This window comes from Eulemur rufifrons, chromosome 3 (genome assembly GCF_041146395.1).
Source record: "Eulemur rufifrons isolate Redbay chromosome 3, OSU_ERuf_1, whole genome shotgun sequence".
NCBI lineage: Eukaryota > Metazoa > Chordata > Mammalia > Primates > Lemuridae > Eulemur > Eulemur rufifrons.
The window spans coordinates 29,699,929-29,716,388 of record NC_090985.1 but is presented as its reverse complement, the minus strand read 5'-3'; positions in this window follow the sequence as shown (position 1 = coordinate 29,716,388).

The window sequence follows — 16,460 nt, the reverse complement described above, 5'->3', positions numbered from 1 at the left end:
ACCAACCATGTTTGGAAACCATGCCCAGGAATCATGCTCACTTTGAGTGTGGTGAATTAAGCATTGGACTGAGAGTTAGCAAGGGGATTGCAAACCTGCTGTGCATTTGAAAGACCTGTATTGTCAAAGAAAACACAAGCGAGGACTTGAAATCCTTTTGATTTTATATTAATAAATGGTAAAGGAATCTTCAGGTCCCAAACCTTCCAGAAACCAAAAGCAGGCTCCTCAGACTACGAGTTTGCCAAGAAAGGGGTATTTCTGAAATTCAGTTTCAGATGTGACTAAAGAAGAAAATGTATGTCCCAAAGCTAGGACCAAATCGAATACTAGACACAGACAAGTTCCCCTCAGAGAACACAGCAGAGACTAATGAACGAACTGCTCCTAGTGCTGGGGGACACTCGCTCATTCCCCCGTCCATTCACACAGTGTTGCAGAGAGTCTGCGGGCACTGACTGCTAGATGTGTCCTATTTTCTCCTGATCTGAAGATGAGTGTCAACTATGGGATTCCTTTCTGGATTGTCACTCTTGAAGGGCAAGTGAGGGTTTCTACCTGAGGGGGAAAATGAAACAGAAGGGACAGAAGGATGATTGTGCCATTTCTTTTCCTCTCTGCTCACCTCATGTTATTTTCTTCACCAGAAAACCCCCTTCTTCAGATTCCTGATCAAATCTTTTTATACTGTTTGAGTTCTAACTGCATAACCATCTCTTCCACAAAACATTTTCTCCCACGACAGGAAGATGTTATCTGTCCTTCCTCTGAAAGCCCATGGCAATGTGCTTTTATCTTTTTGTGGCTCACTGAATTCAAGTTTAACTATCAAGAAGTGGTGTGGTTTAGGCTGTATTCTCTCACATCTCTAAACTTCAGTTTCCCCACATACAAAACATGGACATAAACATCAACATCATGGGGATATAGTGAGACTTAAGTGAAATAATTCTGTAAATTATACCAAAGAAGACACTGATCAGTTCCATCGTATCCTACTGTTTTCCAAGACAGAAAAATCTCTAAGAATAGGGACTATGTCTGAATTTTTAAGAGGCATAACACATATTAGCTCTCAATAATGTTATATTAGGAGATTTAATTCAATTGTCTTCACCAACACATATTTTGAGCTATGGTTCAAACATGAGTCTTTCATAGCATGTCTCAGATAGACAGTGCTTTAGTCTCCTGAGAGTGATTCAGATGCCCCAAGCTTAATAAGAGACTCTGTTCCCTTCCTGCACTTATGATACAATGTCCTCTTATGATGTTTAACAAGACAAAATAAATCACAGAAACAATGCTAAAGTTTCAGGGAAATGGTAAAAAAAAAAATAAATAAAAGGAAAAGAAAATAACTAATTCAGTTCCCTTGTGTGTATATGTGTTTTTTTTTTTCCTAGCAGTTCCATTTACTTATTTTTAAAGGTTATCACCTGTTTCTCTCTAGCTAAAAATAAATTAATGAAAAAATTTTCCAGAAGGCTTTTCTTTGAAAACTTTAAAAATACAGTGAATTATGCCTAGAATGTAAGGGTGTAGAGAAGCTGAATACCAAGCCGAGAAAGGTAGGAATGAGGTGAGGACTGAGGAGGACATCACATTGATCTAGGTAGCAAAGTCACATTCTTATCACAATTCTGACAGCTGCTCTGATTCCCACATATATCTGACAATAAAGCTGTGATTAAACTCATTGTTTTTTTGTGTGTTATTTTTTATTCTCATCTTTTTTTTTTAATATACCCAGATGTTTGGCATCTTGGAGTGTAAGCAAACAAATAAGTTTTTATGTATGCGTGTATGGCTGTATACATGTGGGCATTTCAGAGATTTCTGCTACATTTATCCACACAAGGGGTCTGGCCTGGTGATAGAGATGCCATGGTCCACTCCTGGTGTATTGTGATCTCTTGTCCACCTCTTACTCTGCCTCTACTCAGCAAACACACACACACATACACACACACACATGCATGCGCACATCATAAGGTGTCTTCACTCCTGTGCATGGAAACTTGTGTGTGTAACCCTAGAACACAAGAGATTTTGGAGGGAAGAGGATTTAGAAATAGACAGGAAGGGGACTGGGATAGTGTGGTTTCAGTTTTCTGTCACATCCTGATGACCAGGGTAACATAGGCCAGACAGTAGAAGTCAGAAGCTATTGCTAGTATCCAGGAGATATTTCCACAATCTCCAGGGATCTGCCAAAGCGTCAGAGCCTGGATGATTAGATGAGGCATCAGGCAGAGGAGAAAGAATGCAGTTTTCTGTCTGTCAGTAAGGAATCCAGACAGGGGCTACAACTGCAGGGAGGAAACTTGGGTTGGGCAGGTACTAGTCGGGGCGGTGGCAATAGTCAGTCCTGAGGGCTGGGCCCGAGGGGGGTTCCTTGTCTGTGGGAATGTAGAAACAATAATGAAACTGACCCAATGTCAGTCTACCTGATGGTGTTACTCTGTACTGTACCAGAAATCCTAGACGTCACCAGTAATGAAATACTCTTTCAAAACAAAACAAATTTTTTGGTTCAAATTTTAAACAACTTTTGCAGTTGTTGAGTTATAAGTATACACACACACCTCCCCACACACATTTGCTTCAAATTAGCACATTTTTATTACTTCTTTTTAAATAAACATGGTATTCTATATGAAGGTCCGTTCTTAAGATCCTCAGTTACAGTCAGATCCTGCCAGACAGGGGCCCAGGTGTACATAACTGTCACAAGAATGAGTCTGTGAAGGTTCAAAGTCATCTGAGCTTGTTCTGGGCTAGTTTATGTTTCTGTCCTCTGTGATGCATTACAACAGTGGATTGAAGGTGAAAGAGGATAGCATAGAAATTGCAAGGATAAAGAAAAAGAAATGAGTTAACAAACAATTCTGTCCTTTTTTTTAAAATTTCAGAGTATTTCAGGGGTACAAATACTTTGGTTACATAAATTGCCTTTGCACCATTGAGTCAGAGCTACAAGCATGCCCATCCCCCAGGCAGCATGCACCACACCCGTTAGGTGTGCGTTTACCCATCCCTACCTCCCCCCTCCCACTTGCCCTATATTCGATAGATGTTATTTCCATATGTGCACATAAGTGCTGATTGATTAATACCAATTTAATGGTGAGTACGTGTGGTGTTTGTTTTTCCATTGTTATGATACTTCACTTAGAAGAATGGGCTCCAGCTCCATCCACATTAATACAAGAGATAGTTCACCATTTTTTATGGCTGAGTAGAACTCTGTGGTACACATATACCACATTTTATTAATCTACTCATGTATTGATGGACACTTGGGTTGTTTCCACATCTTTGCAATTGTGAATTGTGCTGCTATAAATATCTGAGTGCAGGTGTCCTTTTTATAGAATGTCTTTTTTTTTTCCCCTTTGGGTAAATACTCAGTAGTGGATCAAATGGTAGTTCTGCTTTTAGTTCTTTGAGATATCTCCATACTACTTCCCATAGATGTTATACTAGTTTGGAGTCCCACCAGCAGTGTATGGATGTTCTTCTTAATGATGAATTGTCATTATTATTTATACTTAATATTCAAAACAATGAAGCAGTGTTTAAATTTTGTGGTGGAAGATTTCTGTTTGGTGAGTACAGATTTTAATTCATATGTGAAATGTTTCATTGAATTTAATAATGTTTAAAATTGAATTTTGGTCTCCTTTTTAATTAATTGCTTCAGAACTAAAGTGCCATACAGAATATAGTGATTATCACTAAAAACAAGTTTGCCAAAAAGAACAGGGAGGGGAAAATGCCTTGCGGACTCCATGGCTTGGGGACCTTCTGAGCCGGCTTCATTGGCTCAGACATAGAACCGCCTGGTAGCCCAGAGGCACTGAGGCTTGTCCACTCAACCAGATGAGTGGAAACAAGAGGTGGGAGGCAGGAGAGGAGAAGTAGGGTGATTGATGGATGAAGAGTACAGATGGCAGCTTGGTTTGTGGGGCTCAAGACTCCTTTGAGTATTTCCCCAAATAACTGAGGAACATTTTGAGAAGATCCTGAAGTCCTCCAGTGAGATGCTGCCAGGCAAAAGGTATAGAACCAGAGGCCTCCCCATCTATAATAACTGTAGGGTTCACGTGTCTGGAATTCCTCCCTTTCTAGCACTCACCCATACATTATCTTACAGGCACTTCCAGAAAGGTCATCAGATCCAAGGACCAGAACTTTCTGATATCACACAGTCCTCAAATAGGTTATTTCAATAAACATAGTGAACATATATTGGGAAATACTATATTCCATAAAAATACTCTTCTAATCTTAAGTGCTGCTTTTAAAAATATTCCCCCATGTCTTTCCCAATCAAGACTTACATTTTAATAATGAACCAATAATATCTTTACCAACACTACATTCATGCACCAGCATTTAATACATTTGCTGTTGTAGGGTCATGCTATCTACTTAGTCCTAATGACTATGGCTATATAGTATTTCTAGGCTGTGTAGTATCAATCCTAGTTACAATAATTCACAATGCAGATCACTTAATTTAGAAATCATGGTCTTCTTTGGACTGGAAATATAGAAATGCTCAACATGGCACTCATGTCTCATAGATTTTATTATTTATTGATTTATTTATTTACCTACTTGGTCTAAGAGTAACTAAGGCAAATATCAGTGTAGAGCCTCTTCCAATCTAGGAAAATTTTGCAAGCAACCTAGTGAACTTGGCAAAAACAGACATTTGTTTCTCTTCGCCTTCCAGGTTCTCATACATCAACACTTATTCCTGAGTTCTAGCCCATGCCTCACAGCTTTCCTTGCATTATAGTACTTTCTTCTTATTCTTCTTTTTTTCTATATATATATATTTTTTAGTTTTTCTCCCTGTCTTCCAATCATGAGTATAGTATCCACATTTTATCATCTCATCATACTGCCTTGGAAATTGTTCAGTCTATTGCAAAAGCCTACTCTTTGCCATATTTCTCTCTCCTGACCTAGGCTGCCAGCTCCTGTGATAGTCAGGGCAGGCCAGCTTATGTTGCAGCTCTAAATAACTCCTATCCCTCAACCCAGTGATGTAAGAAAGCAGTCACTTTATTTGCATCCCTTGGCCAACAGGGTCATCCTCTTACCATCATCTTTATGGCCCAAAGTGATGGAGGCTTCATCCAAAAATGTGAGAGACAAACAAGGTTAAGAAAGCAAGATAGACTATCTGTTGACTTTCAAACCTTCACTGTTGAAGTGACTGATATAAGTTCTATTCATTTTTATTGATTAAATCAAGTCACATGATTGTGCCTAATTTCAGCAGAAGTGAGAACGGGCAATGCTACTGTGTGCCCCGTGCACAGCCCTGATTGCTACAATAACCACCTGATTAATCACTTCTATAAACCAACTATAAACCACTCAACTTTAAATATACTTCAGTTAAAGCCTTTCAGTAACCTAAATTTACAGAAAAAAGAAAAAGAAAAACAAACTTCAATGTGCAAAATAAACACCCTAGTACTTTCTGTAATATTGTATCTCAATGTAACAAACACTTTCTGAATTAAGATTTTCATAGTCCATTTAATATGCCAGGAATTATAATGATATTTTAAAAGTATATAATGCTTTACCTGCTCCCCAAATTTTAAGATTTCTGCTCTTTGATATCATTATTATATGGCTCATAACACACCTTATTGGTAGTCAGGATTGCACATACAAGGCCCAGCCTGTGTAGTAAATCAGATGTGATATCTGCACTCTCTCTAATTAAGTTTTCTATTTCTTACTCTATTAAAGCATCATTGGACCATGGCTTCTTAAGTTTGAGAATCTGCTGACACTGCGTTACTCAGGAAAGAAAGTGATACTGATGGAATAACGACAGGGCTTGGGAAGGGAGGGAGGCTGATGCAGACGTAGAGACTTCAGGGATAGAAATTGCATTATCACAAAGAGGAGGTGAGGACATGGCTGCTTGGTGTACCCCTGAGGAATATGGAGCAGATGGCTCTGGGAGGGAAGAGCAATAATCACACTTCGGGCGTGTCCATGCACACCTGGCTATAAGGTAAGGGAGGTTAGGGAGAAAAGGCACTTCCACTTCCCAGGGCTGCAGGCTCCTCTGTACACAGTCAAGTTTCCATCTGCACAAGGAGGTGAGGGGACCATTTGGGAAAGAGCAGGAAGATGTGAGCAAGGTACATGGCCTCATCATCACTGTTTGTATCTGTTAAACTAGAATCTCAGATCCCCCTTCTTCTTTCCTTCCTTCCTTCCTTCCTCTTCTTCCTCCTTCATTCTCTCTTTTCTTCCCTCCTTTCTTTCTTCCCTCCTTTATTTCAATTAATATTTTGAACATCATCTATGTGCTAGATGCTGACATCCACCAATGAAGTCAACAAACTAAATACTGATATTTAATACACTAAAATACATATATTATACAAATAAATATATGTTATAGTCTTATTTATATATTGTAAAAAAAATAAAGCAGGATAAGAGGATGGAGATACTGGTGACGGGAGTTGCCCTTGCGCAGTGTGTACGATGTGAGGTTGGGAAAGGATGCTCTGTACAGGTGAGAGGTCAGCACACACCTAAATGAAGTAATAAAGCAGCAATTACATGGATGTTCTGGGGAAGAGTGTTTCAGACAGAGCAAACATCATGGAGTATGGTGAGAATGTGCTTCATGTGATCCAGGAAAGGTAACAAACCAAGGATGTCTGCAGCCAAGGAAGCAAGACAGTCTCGAGAACAAGCACAGGTGAGGCAGCAGGATGCCGTCCTGGTGAGGGCTTGTACAGCACAATAGTAATTTGGGGCTTTGTTCCCAATACGATGGGAAGACTTTAAAGAGCTGTGAAGAGGAGAATGAGGACATTTTCATTTAAAAATATCAAATCGGAATGTTGTGGTGATGGTGATCATAAAGATGGAATTAGATGATACTGAAAAACCTTGGGCACGTGTAGGTACTCAGGAACATTTGATGAAAAATAAATTAGTTATTCCTTTTTCTTATTTTTGTCACTTATAAGGTGAAATAACGACTCAAGGACCTGATGTATATTTGCTGCACGTACGCATGGAAGAGTAGTCAGTGCTTGTGGTTTTTGACCCCCGATATCTAGTGCCAGATCCCCTATTCAGGAACAGCCATCCCGAGGGCAGTCAGGTGAGTCAGAGTGGCCAACCAAAGCCCTTTCTTGTTTCTTCAAATCAGGAACCACAGGTGTGGTGGCATGCAGCCTAGCCCAGTCCCAAATGTGACCTCTGCCAGCATTCAAAGAACCCAGGCCCCCAGAATGCAATTTGCTGAGGCCTCCAGTTTTGAGTCCACACTGTGAATTTCCCAGAGCAATTTAATAAATTTCCATTTTCCTTAATATGTTTTAGTGGACACTGTTGTTGCCGTGGCCATTCCTTTTCCTTTTATGAGGCCTGTGCATTCGTTGCTCTGCTTCTGCATGAGTTGATACTGACCGATCGCACCTGTGATCATCCAAAGGCTGCCTTGAATCCTGGAGCCTCACGATGAGCTAGCAGGAAATATCTCAAAGTACCTGAGAGTTAGGAGTTTCACGTCTCTCCGTACCCTAGCCCACACATACACAGAGCCCACCCCCAATCCTCAATAACACCCTCATATGATGAAAAGATAAAGGAGCCCAGTTCCTTTTTCTTGAGGCAAAACTAACTGAGGTGTCCTACAGACTCAGTGCTTCCTTCAGGATCATTCCGAGTCTGGGGCGTCTCCAGGAATTGCAACTGTGTCTGGCTCCATCTCATTCTCTTTCTTTTTTTTTTTTTTTTTTTTGAGACAGAGTCTCACTCTGTTGCCCGGGCTAGAGTGAGTGCCGTGGCGTCAGTCTAGCTCACAGCAACCTCAAACTCCTGGGCTTAAGCGATCCTACTGCCTCAGCCTCCCGAGTAGCTGGGACTACAGGCATGCGCCACCATGCCCGGCTAATTTTTTGTATATATATATTTTAGTTGTCCATATAATTTCTTTCTATTTTTTTTTAGTAGAGACGGGGTCTCACTCTTGCTCAGGCTGGTCTCGAACTCCTGACCTCGAGCGATCCACCCGCCTCGGCCTCCCAGAGTGCTAGGATTACAGGCGTGAGCCACCGCGCCCGGCCTCATTCTCTTTCATATTTCAACCATCCCTTACTTTTTTCTCCTGGTCAGATTTAGAAAATCAAAAATATAAGACAGCCAGTTAAATTTGAATTTTAGTTAACAGTTTTGTTGTTCTCACTCTTGTTTTTGTTTGTTTGTTTTTGGTAGTCAGACACAGTATTTGCAATACCATTATGCTAAAATATTATTTGTTGCTTACATTAAATTCTAATGTAACTGGAAATCTTGTATTTTATATGGAAACTCTAGCTGAGAAGCCTTCCTCAGAAAATCACCTGCATCCTTACTCTTTACTTAGGGTCTGCTTCTCGGAAAATTCTTTCAAAACAGACAGTGGAACTCAGTTTCCATTGTCTGCAACCAGTAAAATGAATTGAGGCTGGTGTATTCTGTTTCCAGATTTATATAATAAGGGTAGTATGTAATCTTTACAGTTCCATAAAAACAAACTATAAAAATAGATATTATGTTGGATATTATTCATCGGCTTCTTCAAATCAATTTTCTAACATTTCTACACTTATCTTTGCCCTAAGTGGCTGGCTTTTGTAGCCGGCATAACCTGCCCTGTCCTGCCATATGACTTCTGGAAGGTGTGGTAAGGACAATGAGAAAGCCTCACAAGAAATCCAAGTGTAGCAGGAGATGGAGATTTCAGTGTTATGTACCTGGTTCTTTCCCAGCCAGGCCAAGGGCTATAAGTGGTTACACTTTCCTGCCCACCTGCTCAAGGTCCCAGGCCATGTCAGGGAGGCTTGTCCTACAGCTGCTGTTCTCCGCTTCTCTGAAGGCTTTCGTAACCACTCACTCTCCTGGAGCCTTCCAGCCTAGGGATGAAAACCCTCCTTGCTTTGCTTAGCCCAAAGATGCTGCATCATTCCTTATCAATTTCCCTTTTGGTGGCCCACACCTTCGTAAATATCCCTGTGTGTCACTCTTAAGTCAACACTTTTCTATGTGTGCTACCTGAATCCCAACAGATACAAACATAAATGCATTAAAAACAAAGAAACCTACCTAAAGTAGCACCAGAAATTATTTTCATATTATTGTGATAATATTTGAGATATTAATGTACATATAAGTCTATTTAATTATTTATTTATTTTAGCAACAGAATATTGCTCTATAACCTAGGCTGGAGTGCAGTAACATGATCATAGCTCACTGCAACCTCGAACTCCTGGCCTTACACCTTCCTTCTGCCTTGGCCTCCTAAAGTGCTAGGATTACAGGCATGAGCCTCCATGCCTGACCCATATTATTTTAAATTTAACCTGATGTATATTTCTTTTCTATAATATTTGTATTGCTATCATGAAGTCACACAGATATTAGAAACCTGAAATATTAGGGCTATTTAGCAATTAGAGGAATTATTTAAAATGTTGCCCTGCCATCAATGGTCAGAATGGGGACTATGAAATCAGATAAACATGTGTGTGTTTCTTGGACCAAATTCATAATAGGTAAAAAACCTATTAGTTACTTCATCTTTGTAGATTTTAGTTTTGACACCTATAAAATGGTAATAATTGAACCTCGTCTGTTGGGTAGCTATGAAAAAGAAACAACATGCATGTAAAGCTCCTTGCATAATGTTAGTCATGATAAACATACAATAATTGGTGGTCACTTGTATCCATTGACATAATATTGGATTGAACTTGCATGTTTCTTTATTTTTATGATAGCAATACTCCACAAGGTTTTTTGAGAGTTGTAAGCAATCAATATGCCATGTACTACCCCATAACTTTTGACTGTCACTACTAAGAGGGAGAGGAGAGATGAAAAGCTAGACCAGTTGCAAGAAAATGGCTTCCAGTCTTTCTCCAAGTGTGTAAGAAATTACAAGAGCAACTATCACAAAAACAATAATCTCATGGGAGAGTAGAAAAGGTTAAATTCCAAGTAAAGAAAGTTTTTTGTGGCCATTCAGCACTAATGGCCTTAATCATTCTGACTGCTGAGAAGAGCTCTCTTTCCCAGTTGGATGTTAATATGTCTCTAGACTCTAACAGGAAAAGACTGAAGGTATTCTGAGGCCAATCCCTGTATGAGGCACACATGTCCTTTGCCTCCGAATATGCTCCCAGAAAACCAAGGCTACCTGAGGCAGCTCCAGGAGGGAGGACGGGATGCCAAGGATTCTTGAGCCAGCAAACTAGGAGGTGGCCCCTTTTTAGTGTCATGGTCCAGTCCAACAAAGGCAAATGCATGTTGGCGTTAGTACCCAGGACAAAGCATAGTTATCCTTTCCTACTCATCAAGGGTCACACCATTCCTTTATTATTGTGTTAAATCTCCTGTAAGACAGTAAAGAGAGAAGTAGAATCCTCAAGCATGCCTCCCTCCTGCATGATATGCATCCTCTGTTGTCTTAATGATGTTCAGACCCATTTTCATAGCAAATATGGAATGCTCTTCATGTAGACCTCCTCTCTTACTCTCCTGCCTCTTTTATGGCCAATTCCAACATGTCTTTGTGCCAAATAACTTGTCACTACCACTCTCCTGCAACCAGGGGCAGCTCAAGCTCAAGATTAGTGACCACACCCACTTCTGCAATCCCCTCATCCCACCTCCCTGGAACAGATATGTGGGAACTTTTTTTTTTTTTAACAAAACTTATAGGGAGTCATAATCTTCTTTTTGTTCAGTTTCCCATACCTCAAACTCCCACAAAATTGTCAAGCCTCTACATCCACCATCAGTGTACAAGCCTGGATAGAGTACACTCAGGAATTCTGCTCTGACATTAGGCAAGCCATTCTCAATGGTCATTCCCAACAGCTTGCTGGAAAGTGTGACCAGCCTGTCTTCTTCATGCCACATCCTTTAAACACTTCAGCACCCCAATGGAAAGATATGAGAATTGTTTTCTTGTCATTTCATCAGGTGTGAAATACAGTAAAATAAGTTGAGAATTATTTTTTCTAGGCTTTAAAGGAACAGACAAAATGAATCCTAGAAGTCCATGTGTTGTCTCGCCTAGCTCACCAGAGTGCACATCTTTGTGAGATTTGGGTGTCAAAAACTTAAACTAGGGCAGGGAAAGTACTCATTTCTTCTGAGTGTGTCTTTTTCACACGCTGTTGAAAACGATGGCAACTCCAAGTTGGCCAAGGAGTCAGAGGTCATGCCTGACTGCCATCTCTGTCTTTTTCAGGTATAGACACACTTAAGAGCTGGCAGAGATCTGCAAAATAAGGGAGAGATGGGGTTGGAAGAAAGGATCACTAAGAAAACTCACATGACAGTGCACTTGCTTTTCTTACAGATAAAATACCTCATTAGAAGGTGGGGACTAGTATTGGCTCAGAAATCAAGATATGGTCTTAAAGGGTATTTGTCCTCTCCAAATCTCACGTTGAAATTTGATCTTCTATGTTAGAGGTTGGAGATGTTTGGGTCCTGTGGGCAGATCCTTCACGAATGGCTTGGTGCCCTCCCAAGGTAATGAGTGGGTTCCTCTCTGTCTGGCTCTATTAGTTCATGTGAGAGATGGTTGTTTAAAAGAGCCTGACTCCTCCTCCTCTCTCTTCTTGCTCCTTCTCTCGCCATGTGACACACCTGCTCCCCCTTCACCTTCCACCATGTGTAAAGGCTTCCTGAGGCCCTCACCAGAAGCAGATGCTGGTGCCATGCTTCTTGTACAGTCTGCATAACCATTGGTTAAATAAACCTCTTTTTTATATTAATAAATTACCCAGCCTCAGGTATTTTTTTAGAGAAATAAAAATGGACTAACACAAAGGGGAAAATGAATCATTTCTAGAACCTGGAAAGTGTCCTCTCCAAATGAACAGACATCTGATGTGCAGGCACTGGTGGCAGGTATGACATCATTGCTCTAGGTTGATGCTAGTCTTCCTTTGTTTAAGTCAGAGCTGCAGGACAGCATTACGTTTCCTGAGAAAATTGCTACTGGTGAGAAGCTGGCAGAAATTATGTTTCATGATGCTTTTAAAATAGCAACACTTAGCCAAGTCTTGAAGAAGAATTCAAATATTGATGAAAAAGAAGGTTTGGCATGAGAGTAGGTGCCACAGACACTCTCTAGACTGCATAGCCTTGGAAGCAGTTCTAGCAGCAGCATCTCTGACTTTCTCTCTTTAGAGGAAGCAGATGCACATCTTGGGAGCCTTTGTCTTTCTCAGCATATGGCCATCTATAAGTTAGATATGTCCATGTTCACTGTTAAGTTCTCAGGAAGAGGATTCTAGACAACAGCAGGGATTGAGTAGCATGGTGAATTAATGAAACCTAAACACCTTTCTTTAATGCTCCCTTTTAACTAGCAAAATTAAGTCTATTAAGTCTCTGATAGAGCTAGTAGGAAAAAAAAAAAAAACAAGAAACTTACTTGGACAGCATTTAAAGGAAAGGGAAAGGAACATCTTAGAGGTGAATGCATGGCACATCAGATGGGAAATGGGGACAAAACTCTTCATAGCACTGAAGTGCTAGCTTGACTTGGGTGCACCTCAGTCCATACGCTCCAGTGGAAGGAAGTAGTGTGAGCGTGAACACCTGGCAGAGCACGTGTGAGCTGAAGACCCAGCCGCCTGCGTAGCTTTCCATCAGAGACACAACCTAGCAAAGATCTGACTTCCAGGCCCTTCCAATTCCTCCAGGCTTTGGCCCTTATTTCTTCTGCTGTGTGTGTTTCTGCCTCCTTCTCCAGCTGACAGGCTCTAAATCAAGTCACAGATTGATGGGCTTGTGGACTTAACCTGATCTGCAGGTTTTGGGGTTTTTTTTTTTTTTTTTTTTTTTTTTGCTTATTTGTTTTTAAGTTGAATTTAAATGTTTTCAGTTACTAGCACAATCTCTCCAGTAAAAAAAAGTCAGTGTTACAGGCATTTGTTCAGCATGATACACTTTTTAAACTTCCTGATGGCTATTACTAATGAGATTGTGTGCTTAGCACTAAATTGCCCTCCACCTTCTCCAGAAAGCCTTCCCTTCCCACCTTTAATGTGAACTGAGTGCTCTTGGTACGGGATCCCACAGAAAATCATTTCTATATCTAGCATAGCTATTAGCACACTTTATCTTTTAGAAAACAGGACTTGGCATTCTATCTCTGTCACCAATACTTACTGTAGTGCTTAGTGCATATAAATGCTCTCCTATCTATCTATCTATTTATCATCTATCTCTCCATCAATTGTCTATCTTTACTTCTCTGATTATTTAGTATGAAGGATTCTCATAACTGAATATTCAGTTAATGCTGAGGAATTGTGTCATTAAAGGCTTAATTAAAGGAACTGAAGATTGTTCATTTAGAAAAGTTAAACCATTGGATGACACTGAAGATTTTACAATGCATAATTTAAGAATAGAGAATACTATTCTATTTTTTTTTTTTTTTTTGCTTTAATTGCATGAACTGTCTTTTTGACTAGACCATGCACTCTTTGGGAACAGAGAGCCCTCCCTGCCTTTTACATTACTGAGTCCCCAGAGTCAGTAAATCTATTACAAATTAATGAAAATATCTGAAGCCTTGGAGGTAAGGAATCACGCTTATTTGCTTTCCAAAATGTAGAGCTAGTTCCCATGAGTGGCACTGAAAAGAAAGAAGACTCAAATCCTCTGAGAGATGGAGATGAAACGACTAGAGTGGCACAAACATCCCATGGACCATTTGGTGAAAGTTGTGGGTGTCAGGGTTCATGGCCATTCGAGACCCCTCTTCAAAAGTAAACACTTCCCTTTGAGGCCATGTGGATTGATGCTCTTACAACTGCAAGTGCCTGGCACTATATCAAGAAGAGATTTATTAAATTTAACAGACCAGAATATTATTGCATAAAGAATACTGTCCCTTAGCTGCAATCAAATCACCCAGCCATCTGATGGTTTCACTCATTCTCTGAGCACGTCTTTATTCTGCCATTGCTACTTGGTGAGAACCAGATCTGGGTCTGTCCACTGTGCTGAGCACAGCCATATGTGACATCATATCCCCACTCCACTGAGTAGAAAGTTCAGAGCAAGCAGTGCCACAGTGCTTTTGTTTGTTGGGTGCTTGCTGTTTGTTTGCTGCTAATTTTTTGGTACAAATTTCTCTTTGGTGTTCCAATGAAAGTTAAAGTAGCCAGTAAATGACCCCTAATTCTTACCTTACCACCTTGCCACCAGTTTCTGGTATGAAGCAGCTTTTGTAGTTTTATATCCAATGATTTACATGCTAGGAAGGAGCTACAAAGTCAACGCTCGGTGATCACAACAGTGGTATGGTACTTTTGTTTGTTATAGTAGCTGAAGACCCAGAGGCACCTAATTTTTCTCCTCAGCCCAATACTACTCCACAGGTGAGTCAAACATTAAAGACATTGAGACATCTGCAAGTAGAAACCTAAGTGAAAATTCATTATTAGGAAAATTCATTACACTGAAGGAAGGGCCTTCAACCCCAGTCAGGACTTGGGTAAGCTGTCATTAATATAAACATAAATGAAGTGCAAGTCTCATGAGTTGTAGGGGCCTTCTATGAATTTGATTCCGTTTAACCCTATCCCCCAAAGCCACATTCTAAATTGTTTTCAAGACATATTTCTCTGTCTAGACTTATCCAAAGCTATTTTGGGCGTGCCAAATAGCTATTCAACAACACCCCTAAAATCCTGGAAGGTCCTTCATCTAGATGAGAGGCTGTATCAGGCATCACCTTAATTCTTTATGAGTTCTTAAATATTTAAGCTTTGGCTTCAGGTTTAGTTTGACTTAGAGAATCTTATTTCCTAGGGCAACTTTAGCTCAGAAAAAGCTTTGGTTTTAATTTAGCAACTTGGATATATTCCCTATACGTTCTGCTTGTGGACATAAAATATTTACAGTTGACCCTTGAACAACATAGGATTGACCTTATATACAGGTCCACTTGTATGCAGATTGCCTTCCTCCTCTGCCACTCCTGAGACGAAAGACCAACCCCTCCTCTACCTTCTCCTCCTCAGCCTACTCAATGTGAAGTTGACGAGGATATAGACCTTCACAATGATCCACTTCTACTTAATGGATAGTCAATATATTTTCTCTCCCTTATGATTTTCTTAATAACCTTTTTTCTCTAGCTTACTTTATTATAAGAATACAGTGTATAATGCATATAACATACAAAATATGTGTAAATTCATTGTGTTACTGGCAAGGCTTCCTGTCTGTGACAGGCTGTTAGTAGTTAAGTTTTGGGGGAGTCAAAAGTCATATGTGAATTTTTGACTGCACAAAGGGTTGGCATCCCAACCCCTGTGTTGTTCAGGGTCAGCTGTTCTTAGGACAAACTAGCTGATATCTACAGCATATTGACTAGAGATTTCTTTAGTTAAACCAAAAGTTAAGTACATTTTCTTTTTAACTTTCAAGTTTCCATAAGCTGGGGTTTTTCCAGCTTCTTTTTTTTTCTTTGATACTGTTAATATATAGTAAGGATTGCCATTTACCTAGCCTGCTCCAAAAGTTACCTCAATGTTTTCCCAGCCTCTGCTGTTTTCTCACCTTTCCACATCTTTCTGCCACTCTTTATAAGCACCAATTCCACATAACACATTAGCTTCCCAATTCTAGGTTCCAATTTCCATATCACTTAGCTATTGCTATTTAACAAATCACCTCAAATCCTAATGGCTTAAGGTAACCATTTATTTAGCTCATGATTCTGTAGTTTGGAAAATGGCAGAGTTCAACCTTTGCTGGTTTTAGCCGTGCTCTCTTTGTGTCTGTGGCCTGTGGTTGCAATGATTCTAACTTGCTCTATTTGTGTTTGTCTCCATCAAGGTAGACCATCTGGCCCTTGGATGACTCAACAGCCAATTGCAGATACATGAGCCAGCCAAGCTGGGGAAACAAGAATCACCCAGTCAAAGCCAGATCAAATTCCCAACTCATAGAATTTTAAAGTTAAATTCATAGTTGTTGTTTTAGGCCTCATAATTTTGGGGTAAAAAGCCAATTGTTATACTATAGGATGTGTCACAAACCTATAGAACATATGCTTCCCAACATCTGCGGGATCACAGCAAAAGGGCTGTCGAAAAGATCACTGACTTAAAAGTCTCTTATATACCTGCATGGACATGAGTATCAATAAATAAATGAATGAATGGAAAGAAAGAAAGAAACAAAGAAACAAAGAAAAATAAAGAATGAAAGAAGTAGGTAGGGAGGGAGGGATAAAAAAGACAGAAGTGGTGAGAAAAAGACTAAGAGAACCACCAGAGAAAGATCATTTGGACGGTCAGGCCTCAATAGGGAAAGAACATGGATAGAGTTTATGAGTAGAAGCAGAGAACTTTAATTTCCTTCTTTAG